The sequence below is a fragment of the Loxodonta africana genome, chromosome 24 (assembly GCF_030014295.1).
Source record: "Loxodonta africana isolate mLoxAfr1 chromosome 24, mLoxAfr1.hap2, whole genome shotgun sequence".
NCBI classification, from domain to species: domain Eukaryota; kingdom Metazoa; phylum Chordata; class Mammalia; order Proboscidea; family Elephantidae; genus Loxodonta; species Loxodonta africana.
This window is the reverse complement of record NC_087365.1, coordinates 56,107,389-56,118,589: the sequence shown is the minus strand read 5'-3', so window position 1 is coordinate 56,118,589 and position 11,201 is coordinate 56,107,389. Positions and strand designations below refer to the sequence as shown.

The following is an 11,201-nucleotide window of genomic DNA, read 5'->3' as shown; positions in this document are numbered from 1 at the left end:
TCAGAGGTCCCTCCAATCTCTGGCAGACCAGTAAGTCTGATCTTTTTTTGTGAATGTGAATTTTCTACAATTTTCTCCTGCTCTGTCCAGGACCCTCTATTTTGATCCCCGTCAGAGCTGTCGGTGGTGGTAGCTGGGCACCATCTAGTTCTTCTGGGCTCAGGCTGGTGGAGTCTGTGGTTCCTGTTCTTTCAAACTTTGAGGATAACTTCCACCTCTCAATCATTTCACTGGTCTACAAAAGTCATTAACAATTAGTCCTTCATTAGGGCAAAGAGTCCTCAGGGTGAGGTTACTCAGATACCAGCCACTCAGCTCTACTGCAGGTATCCATTTGATGTAGAAAATGTGTCTCCAGTGCCTCTGCTTGCCTCACAGCTGCAGAATCAGCCTGTGGGGTGCTGGTTCCTACCAGGTCAGTTCTGGCAACTGCTCACTGCTTCTGAATCATTTCTCCCTCCCCCGGCCACTCAGTCTGATTCCTCAACTTTGCCTTTGGTGTTCAGGGCTCCTAGCTTGTCATATATAATTGATTCACTTGTTTTTTCCGGTCTTCGTTGTAAGAAGGACCACAGGAAGCGTCTGACTACTCCACCATCTTCTGAAGTAGTTTTATTTTACCTACTTAAGTTCATCTTCTAATGAATTACTAGAATAAAAAGAATGCATTTTATACTCATTAATTCCTCTTTGCTTTACTGTATTACTTTAGTTAACTTTTTTGCATTATAATGTTAATAAGTTTCCCCTTTCTGTTTGTTGTAACCACCACTGATGCCTAGAAAGAAAACGCTTTTATCAAGTTATCTCAGTTGGTTACCAGCACCAGCAATTTAACAGAATGTTGGGTATGTCACTCTGCCCCATGATTCACACAGGACCATACTGACCCACTCACTGTAACAGCCCTAGACTATAAGTTTACACCTAATTTTACTATTAATTTTGAAAAAACATTTAAATGAACCATCGTGTCAGACTATGGCTACCCCCAGAATTGTCCGCTAATCAATCTTACCCATGTGTAGATAGAATGTTCTACTTTGTCCACACTCTGCAAAGTTTTTGCTAATGATGCTCGATATTATTATGTAATAAAAGATAACTGTATTAGAATTAATCCAAATCTCCTATTTGTGCCTGACTTCGAGCACTGGTGATGCAGTGGTTAAGAGCTATGACTGCTAACCAAAAAGGTCGGCAGTTCAAATCCACCAGCTGCTCCTTGGAAACCCTATGGGGCAGTTCTGCTCTATCCTGTAGGGTTGCTATGAGTCAGAATTGACACAACAGCAGCGGGCCTGAGAGCTCCTAAATTTTGGAGAATATCTATTTGTGATGATTCTCTAACTGCAAATTGACTTGAAAAAAACTAATGAGTTCATTTTTTCCTTATATTCAACTGGAAAATGCTTATTATGTGCCCCATCTGTATATGTCTTCTTATGTAGAGGATCAGCTTGTTTGAGAAATAAGTCTGATGACTCACCCTGTACTTGGGCTTTACCATGTTTAGATAGTTGGAATATGATAGACCGAATTAGGGAAACTAGGAGCTGCCATGAGTATCCATTTGTACAATGACAGCTTGCTACAGAATAGTGACTTGAAATTAACATCCATGCAAAAGAGAGAACTCATCCTTTCAAAGAATCCCAGATCTGATTACTCGGGATGGAGATGGTCCTTCTTGCACACTACTATGCCATGGTTTGGGATTGGGCAATTAGAAATGGCCGTTCACAATCTATCTGCCACTATGGCTCAAATTGCTGATAGTGTTACTGATGGGATGACCACACAGCAAAAATCTTTAGAATCCATGGTAAAAGTTGTATTAGACCACAGAATTGTCTTAGACTTCCTTTTAGCCCAAAAAAGAGGGGTTTGTGTTGTCACCAATACTTCTTGCTGATCATGGATAAATTACCCCTGGAGAAGTAGAACAAGAAATCTCTAAAATACGCCGGAAGGACTCTTGGTTACATATCATTCCTCTCATGATTGTACCTTCTTTCCTTGATATTTTTAGCTGGTTACCCCAAAGCATTGGGTCTGGGATATGCTCCTTTCTGCTAGCCCGTCTCCTTCTAATCATTGTGATTATTATTATAAAACCAAAAACCAAACTCATTGCCATCAAATTGATTGCCACTAATAGTGACCCTATAGGACAGAGTAGAACTGCCCCATAGGGTGTCTAAAGAGCTGGTGGATTCCAATTGCTGACCTTTTGGTTGGCAGCTGAGCTCTTAACTACTGTGCCACCAGGGCTCCAACTGTTATTTTAGGACTTATTAAATGTATAATGCATTGTGTTTCTCATTGCCACAGCCAACTCTGAAGGCATATGGCCATGTGATGAATTGTGTATGTAGAAGAAACTGATTTTACCTGACAAAAAGGAAATTTAGCTCTGGATCAAACCCTTCTAAAAATGCCAAGCTGTTCCCCTAATGTGGCTTTGTTTGCAACCACCCCTACTGGAAACCAACAGACCCAGAAGACAAGACCTGAAGCTATGGCAAGGTGAAGTCAATGGTGCCCAACTACTAGAAGATGGCATCCAGAAATCTTAAAAGCTGCCTAAAGAAAACAGCCACAGAGGAACTGTAACGTCTAAGGGCCTAAAGGCTCATACAAAGCAGCCATCCCAGTGACTCCAGAGACTCCAAAACTCCAAGTCCTTGCAGAGGACAGGCACGTCCATTATGGGTATTGAGTGATATGCACCACCTAGTGGTGGCTCTATCAAAAGGGGGAAAATGAATAAGGAAACCTTAAAACTGGGGCCGTTTGGCATGATTGAAATGGTTAATCCCAGACCTAAATTGAAATTCTATTTTGAATTAAACTGTAACTAGATTGGAAGCCTGCCTCTGCAGTCCTTCAAAGACAATTTGGCCTCTCATAAGTTTTTTGATTATTGGTAACACAAAGGGTGTAGCGATCCAGGCCTTAGTTTATGCAAACAGTCTTGCTATCTTAACTGCTCTCAGGCAACTCATCCAGTGAATGCCTCAGGCCTAACTCACTTGTCCTAGCCAGATGGCCCATGTTTACATTTCAAAGGCTTCAAGCTACAGCTGATTTAATCTCCTTCCTAAACAAATGGTTGAGCTTTACATTTCAAGGACTCCAGCTGGGGCCAAGAAGCAGCCTTTAAAACAGAACAAGGGGATACTGAGTGGTTTAAAATCAGGAAAGGTGTGCATCAGGGCTGTATCCTTTCACATATTCAAATCTGTATGCTGAACAAACAATTTAAGAAGCTGGACTATATGAAGAAGAACATGGCATCAGGATTGGAGGAAGATTCATTAACAACCTGTGTTGTGCAGATGACACAACTTTGCTTGCTGAAAATGAAGCACTTACTGATGAAGATCAAAGACTACAGGCTTCCGTATGAATTTCACCTCAACAGAAAGAAAACAAAAATCCTCACAACTGGACCAATAAGCTACATCATGATAAATGGAGAAAATATTGAAGGTGCCAAGGATTTCATTTTACTTGGATCCACAATCAACACCCATGGAAGCAGCAGTCAAGAAATCAAATAATGTATTGCACTGGGCAAATCTATTGCAAAAGACCTCTTTAAAGTGTTAAAAATCAAAGATGTCACTTTGAGGACTAAGGTGCACCTAACAAACCCATGGTATTTTCAACCACTTCACATGCATGGGAAAGCTGGACATTGTTTTCAGGATTCTTTCTCTTTCATTTTGAGAGCCTATGATGTAGGAGCTCTGGTGGTACAGTGGTTAAGTGAAATGACTGTTAACTAAAAGGTCAGCAGTTCAGATCCACCAGCCTGCTCCTTGGAAACCCTATGGGGCAGTTCAGCTCGGGCTTCTTCCTTCAGTATCATCAGTTCCTGATCATATTCTACCTCCTGAAATGGTTGACAGCTCACACGATTGTAGAGCCATTTTCTTGATATAAATCTATATATATATATATTTATACTCTACTGGCTTTGCTACTCTAGAGAACCCAGCCTAAGACATGCTGCTATGAACATTTGTGTACGAGAGTTTCTGTGAACATATGTGTATTCATTTCTGAGGGCTGCCATAACAAAGTACTACACACTGGATGGCTTAAAACAGAAATTTATTCTCTTAACAGTTTTGGAGTCTGTTGTTGCTGTTGTTGTGAGGCACCTTCGAGTTGGTTCCAACTCATAGAAACCCTGTGTACAACAGAACAAAACACTGCCCAGTCCTGCACCATTCTCACAATTGTTACGCTTGAGCCCATTGTTGCAGCCACTGTGTCAATCCATCTCTTTGAGGAACTTCCTCTTTTTTGCTGACCCTCTACCAAGCATGATGTACTTCTCCGGGGACTATCCCTCCTGATAACATGTCCAAAGTATGTGAGATGAATTCTTGCCATCCTTGCTTCTGAGGAGCATCCTAGCTGTACTTCTTCCAAGACAGATGTGTCCGTTCTTTTGGCAGTCCATGGTATATTCAATATTCTTTGCCAACACCACAATTCAAAGGTGTCAATTCTTCAGTCTTCCTATGTTGTCGGTTGGCCAGGTAGCTGTCTTCCAAATTTCTTGGCAAAAAGGAGTGAGCACTTCCAACGCTGCATCTATTTGCTGAAACATCTCAATTGGTATTCCATCAATTCCTGAAGCCTTGTTTTTCGTCAATGCCTTCAGTGCAACTTGGGCTTCGTCCTTCAGTATCATCTGTTCCTGATATATGCTACCTCCTGAAATGATTGAACATCTACCAATTTTTTTTTCTATAGTGACTCTGTGTATCCCTTCCATCTTCTTTGCATGCTTCCCGGGTCATTTAATATTTTCCCCATAGAATCCTCTAGTATTGTAACTCGAGCCTTGAATTTTTTCTTCAGTTCTTTCAGCTTGAGGAATGCCGAGCATCTTCTTCCCTTTTGGTTTTCCATCTCCAGGTCTTTGCGCATGTCATTGTAATACTTTACTTTGTCTTCTGTAGTTGCCCTTTGAAATCTTCTGTTCAGCTCTTTTACTTCATCATTTCTTCCTTTTGATTTAGCTACTCCACGTTCAAGAGCAAGTTTCAGAGTCTCTTTTGACATCCATTTTAGTCTTCTCTTTCTTTCCTGTCTTTTTAATGACCTCTTGCTTTCTTCATGTATGATGTCCTTGATGTTATTCCACAGCTCCCCTGTTCTTTTCTCATTAGTGTTCAACGCATCAACTCTCTTCTTGAGATGGTCTCTAAATTTAGGTGCGATATACTCAAGGTCATATTTTGGCTCTCATGGACTTGTTTTAATTTCCTTCAGTTTTTGCTTGAACTTGCATATGAGCAATTGTTGGTCTGTTTTGCAGTCATCCCCTGGCCTTGTTCTGACTGATGATATTGAGCTTTTCCATTGTATCTTTCCAGAGATGTAGCCAAATTGATTTCTGTGTATTCCACCCAGTGAGGTCCACATGTATAGTCACCTTTTATGTTGCTGAAAATAGGTATTTGCAAAGAAGTCATTGGTCTTGCAAAATTCTATCATGCTATCTCCAGCATTGTTTCTATCACCAAGGCCATAATTTCCAACCACTGATCCTCCTTTGTTTCCAACTTTTGCATTCCAATCACCAGTAATTATTAATGCATCCTAGTTGCATGTTTCACCTATTTCAGACTATAGAAGTTGGTAAAAAGTCTTCAGTTTTTTCATCTTTGGCCTTAGTTATTGGTGCATAAATTTGAATAATAGTCATATTAACTGGTCTTCCTTGTAGGCGTGTGGATATTATCCTATTACTGACAGCATTGCATTTCAGGATAAATCTCGAAATGTTCTTTTTTGATCATGAATGCAAGGCCATTCCTCTTCAAGTTGTCATTCCTTGCATAGTAGACCATACGATTGTTTGATTAAAAATGGCCAATACCAATCCATTTCAAGTCACTAATGCCTAGGATATCGATGTTTATGTGTTCCATTTCATTTTTGGTGATTTTCAATTTTCCTGGATTCACGCCTCATACTTTCCACATTCCAATTATTAATGGATGTTTCCAGCTGTTTATTCTAATTTTGAGTCATCCCACATCAGCAAATAAAGGTCTGGAAAGCTTGACTTCATCCACATCATTAAGGTCGATGCTACTTTGATGAGGCATTCCTTCTCCAGCCGTATTTTGAGTGCCTTCCAACCTGAGGGGCTAATCTTCTGGCACAATATCAGTGTTCTGCTGCTATCCATAAGGCTTTCACTGGCTAATTCTTTTTAGAAGTAGACTGCCGAGTCCTTCTTCCTAGTCCATCTTAGTCTGGAAGCTCACCTGAAACTCGTCCACCATGGGTGACCCTGGTGCTATTTGAGTATCAGTGACATAACTTCCAGCATCACAGACATGCAAGCACCCAAAGTACGACAAACTGACAGATGTATGGGAGTCTAGAGTCTAGAGTCTAGAGTCTAAAATCAGTGTGTTGGAAGAGCCATGCTCCTCTGAATCCTCTAGGAGAGAATCCTTCCTTGACTCCTCCAGCTTCTGGTGGCTCTAGGAGTTCCTTGGCTTGTGCCAGCTTAACTCCAACCTCTGCCTCTGTTTTCACATGGCCTCCTTCTCTGTGTTCCTGCTTATGTCTTGTCCTCTTCTTATAAATTCAGTATGATTTTTTTTTGAGATCCTTAGCTAATTACTGTACAATGACCCTAATTCTAATTAAGGCCACATTCTTTGGTTGTTGGTGGACATGAAATTTGAGGGGACACTATTCAACTGACTAAATTGTTTTCAATTCTCTTGCGCATATATCTAGGAATAGAATTGCTGGGTTATAACTCTATACTGAACTGTTTGAGAATCGCCAAACTGTTTTCCATAGCAGCTACATCATTTTGTATTCCCATCAGCAATGTATGAGGTTTCCATACACTTGTTATTGTTTATCGTTTTGAATGAAAACATTCTAGTGGGTGTGAAGTGCTATCTCATTGTGATTTTGAGTGTCTTTTCATATCCTTATTGGTCATTTTTTTCTTTTCTTTGGAGAAATGTCTATTCAAATTCTTGGCCTATTTTTTAAACTGGGGTATTTGCTTTTTAACATTGAATTTTAATATTTCTTAATATATTCTAGATACAAGTCCCTTATCAGATATATGGTTTTCAAATATTTTCTGACATTCTATGGATTGTCTTTGCACTTTCTGGATGGTGTCCTTCGAAGCACAAAAGTATTTAATTTGATGAAGTCTAATTTATCTGTTTTTTTCTTTTGTTGCTTATGTATTAGAGTCATATGTGCAAATCCATTGCCTAATCTAGATCATGACGTTTTATCCATATATTTTCTTCTAAGCAGTTTACCATTTGAGCACTTTCATTTAGTTTTGTGATTCATTTTGAGTTGATATTTGTATATGATGTGAGTTAGGGGGTTCGACTTCATTCATTTTAACCTGGACCACAATCAGCATACAGAACACTTACATCAGCTCGAAGATCTTTCTTGTTCAATCCCTTTGTAGTAATATCTGGCCACCCTCCCTGGCAACCAGAAATCTGTTCTCCATCACTTTAGTTTCATCTCTCTGAGAATATTCTATAAATAGATTAATACAATATGTATTCTCCTGAGACTATGGAGGAAAAGGTATCTTTCCCTTTTGGCAACAGGGAAAATTCAGTTTAATTTTTATTTACCCTTATAATTGACTTTGGAGACAATATTGGAGCCATTATCCCCTGTCCTTGAGCAGAGGATGTGACCCAGCTGGAGCTGGACTCACAAGGACACATCAACTGGGCCCTGAAGTATAAAGACAACAGCTAGGACAATCTTGAAAAAACATTTTTTAGGTGACTTCACATGAACAATCATAAACACAGCACAAAAAACCTGCATAATTTCCACTCTTTTACTATTAGCATTTAGTGAATAAACCCATGAGTCGGAATCGACTCGAAGGCACTAGGATTTAGTGAATAGTAAGATTTATTGGGCCAGTGAAAATCCTCCTGACTATCCTTACTGAAACCTGTACCAATGATTGTTAAGAAAGACAATTCAAAATGCAAGATCAGAGTTTCTAACCAATTTGTGAAAAGGTGAAGCTTTCAATGGTTTTGCCAATTTTTTACTGATGACTTCGTAATGCTCCTGGATAAAAAGGCCAAGGAGCCAGACTCCAGCATGTGAGTGAGGCTTCCATTCTCCATGACCAGGGTGAGAGTTGGCTGCTAACACTGATGACTTCAACAAGAAATGACTATAGAGGAAAGCGCTGGAGTTGAGGGTAAGGGCTCTAGTAAGACTTTTGGAGCCTCTTTGCTTTCCCAGTGTGTTTTTTTCTATAAGGAGAATGAAGCTGAACATAGGCGTGGCATATCATAGATGGTGGGGTGTCTTTATATATATATATAAAATTTTTATTGTGCTTTAAGTGAAAGTTTACAAATCAAGTCAGTCTCTCACACAAAAACTTACATACACCTTGCTACACACTCCCAATTACTCTCCCTCTAATGAGACAGCCCACTCTCCCTCCTCTCTCTTTTCCTAGCCATTTCGCCAGCTTCTAACCCCCACCACCCTCTCATCTCCCCTCCAGGCAGGAGATGCCAACATAGTCTCAAGTGTGGTGGGCTGTCTTTTACGGAGCCTAAGCACAGGAAGTCGGCTTCCTTGAAGAGAAAATGCTAGCTCAAAAGTCCTTCTCTCCGGCCAGCACACTCTGCGGGCCATCCGCACCAAGCGGAAGCGCCTTTTACGTAGTGTCGCACGCCGAGGGGCGGGTCCGGAAGTCGTCATCGAAAGCCGCCAAGACCCTTCTCCCTAGTGTAGCGTGCTACGGTGGAGGAGACGGAGACTTCACTGGGGACCACTAGGGTTTGATGAGTGGATATTTTAAGAAGTGACCAGAGAGGCTGTCGCCCCAGTGGCTGTCGTCCGGGTCCGTGACCCGCGTGGCTCAGAAGCCGCTCCTGTGACGGCCAATGGGAGCCGCAGGCCGCGAGGATTCTGGGGACTGTAGTTCTGGGGGAGTCCCGCAGCCGGTGAGTGGAGGGACCGAGCGAGACCCTCAGGGTCCCCGACCCCCGGGCGTCTTTTCCCCGCGGTAAGGAGGGTCGGGAAGGGTTGGGCCTAGCGTTAGGGCCCGAGGTGGAGCTCGGCGGGAGGGGAGAGGGCCCGGCGGCGGGCGGGGGCTGCGCTCGGCGGTTCGGCTTCTTCGGTTCCGGACGCTCCATTTTAGGAGAAGGGGGCGCGGCTCTAGACGCGCTTTAGGGGCGAGGAAGTTGGGTAAATGAGACCCAATCTTTAATCCTTGAGTTGCGGGGCGCTCCGCGGACCTTCTGTCTCCGGGTTATTGCTGGGGCGAGAGACACCTGGAACTTGGAGTTTCTTTTTGGAAGCGGGTGGGGTTAGTCAGGGACAAACAGTTCCCGGGTAGAGAGGGCTGCTCCGGTCGTGCATTCTCGGGGTTACTTGGGCTGTGGGATGAGTTCGGCCAGGGGCAAGGAGACTGAGACCCCTGTTGGAGGGGGCGCGGCGAGGGCTATAAAACCCCGGGGTTTTTGTGGGGAGCGCTCCTTGGTCCTGCATTTCCGGGTCGTGATGGGCATCCAGGGCTTAGCGCACTCGGCAAAGTTAGTTTGTTTTCAGAGGGGCCGGGGCCGTCCCAGGTGGTAGTTGAGCGGAGGGTGGGGGTTGGCGGTGTCTCAGGGCCTGCTGTGGCTTGGTGTGTTGTTGGGGTGCTAGGTGATTGGAGGTGAGCTTGATACTGGTATGTTATCCCCGGGGCGTCGTGGGAGAGTTTTATGGGGCCTGGAGTCCCTGGGGCTTTTAGTGGGTGAGTGAGATTTTGGCCTGAGACTGACAGCGATGTGTTCTCCGGTGGTGGGGAGCTGCGCCGTCGGGGCCTGCATCTAGGCAGTGTTTTCTAAGTGGAGGCAGGTCGGCTTGTCTGTTGGGTACAGGGATCCGCTCTGCTTTGTGACAGAGATCTCTAGCTGTTGTAGGGTGGGTGCCCATGTGGCTGATTTTCCTTCCCCCTGTCTGTTTCTGCCTTGAGTGTTGGGGCTCAGCTGGCCACCTCTGGTTTGTGGGTGTAGAGGGGTTAGGTAGGGCGGGAACCTTTGAGGGCTGTTTGCGGACTATGCGGATCGCTTCCGGCATCCATGGTGGGGTCCAGGTATCAGGACTTTCATTTTTAATATTTTATGAAGGAAAGATTTTAAACCTAATCCTTAGAATAAGTACAGTGAAACCGATGGACACATCAACAAATTGAGCATTTACTAATTCATGGCCAATCTTGTTTCATCTACATCCTCTCAACCCTGTGTGTAGATCCACTTTGAGAATTGTTGCACCCCAGGGGGCCAGTTTCTATTGACATGCTCACTGGCCTCTGTGCCTAAAAATGTGATGCTCCACAGCTAGAGTTCAGATTTAGGCCCTTTAGTTTTGTCACCCTGAGCAGGGTATATAACCTCTCTGTGCCTCAGTTAATTACAAGACCTGGAATTGTTCCCGGTATGTACTAAGAGATTAGTAAGTGTTACTAAATTCAGATTCCCACCATTCTTGTCCTAGCAGCATTTCATCCTGGCAGGTAGATTCCCAGAACTATGTCAACTGCTGTGAAGACAAAAATAGTAGTTACTGTCATTTATTAAGTAGCTGTTCCGTGCCAGACGCTGAACTTCACAACCACTGCGGTATTTGATTCTCTAATCCAAGAAGCTGGACTATACAGAACAGGGCATCAGAATTGAAAGAAGACTCATTAACAACCAGTGATACACAGATGACACAGGCTTGCTTGCTGAAAGTGAAGAGGACTGGAAGCACTTACTGATGAAGATCAAAGACCACAGTCTTCAATATGGATTACACCTCAACATAAAACAAAATTCCTCACAACTGGACCAGTAAGTGACCCATCTTGATAAAGGAGAAAAGATTGAAGTTGTCAAATATTTCATTTTGCTTGGATCCACAATCAGCCCCCATGGAAGCAGCAGTCAAGAAATGAAAAGATGCATTGAATTGGGCAAATCTGCTGCAAAAGACCTCTTTAAAGTGTTGAAAGGCAAAAATATCACCTTGAAGACTAAGGTGCACCTGACCAAAGTCCTGGTGTTTTCAGTCATCTCATATGTGTGTGAGAAAGTTGGAGGGTGAATAAGGAAGACTGAAGGAGAATTGACGCCTTTGAATTGTGGTGTTGG

General features: G+C 43.0%; 1 protein-coding gene across 1 annotated transcript in view; it reads left to right on the top strand.

Moving 5' to 3' along the window:
* Positions 1-8,763: 8,763 nt before the first annotated feature.
* The window catches only part of LOC100675237 (zinc finger protein 343-like), a 31,840-nt gene continuing 29,402 nt past the window's right edge, over positions 8,764-11,201 (top strand). Inside the window, exon 1 of the mRNA XM_023538741.2 lies at positions 8,764-9,085. The gene's annotated coding sequence lies outside the window, so the exon portion shown is untranslated. The remainder of the gene's footprint in view (positions 9,086-11,201) is intronic.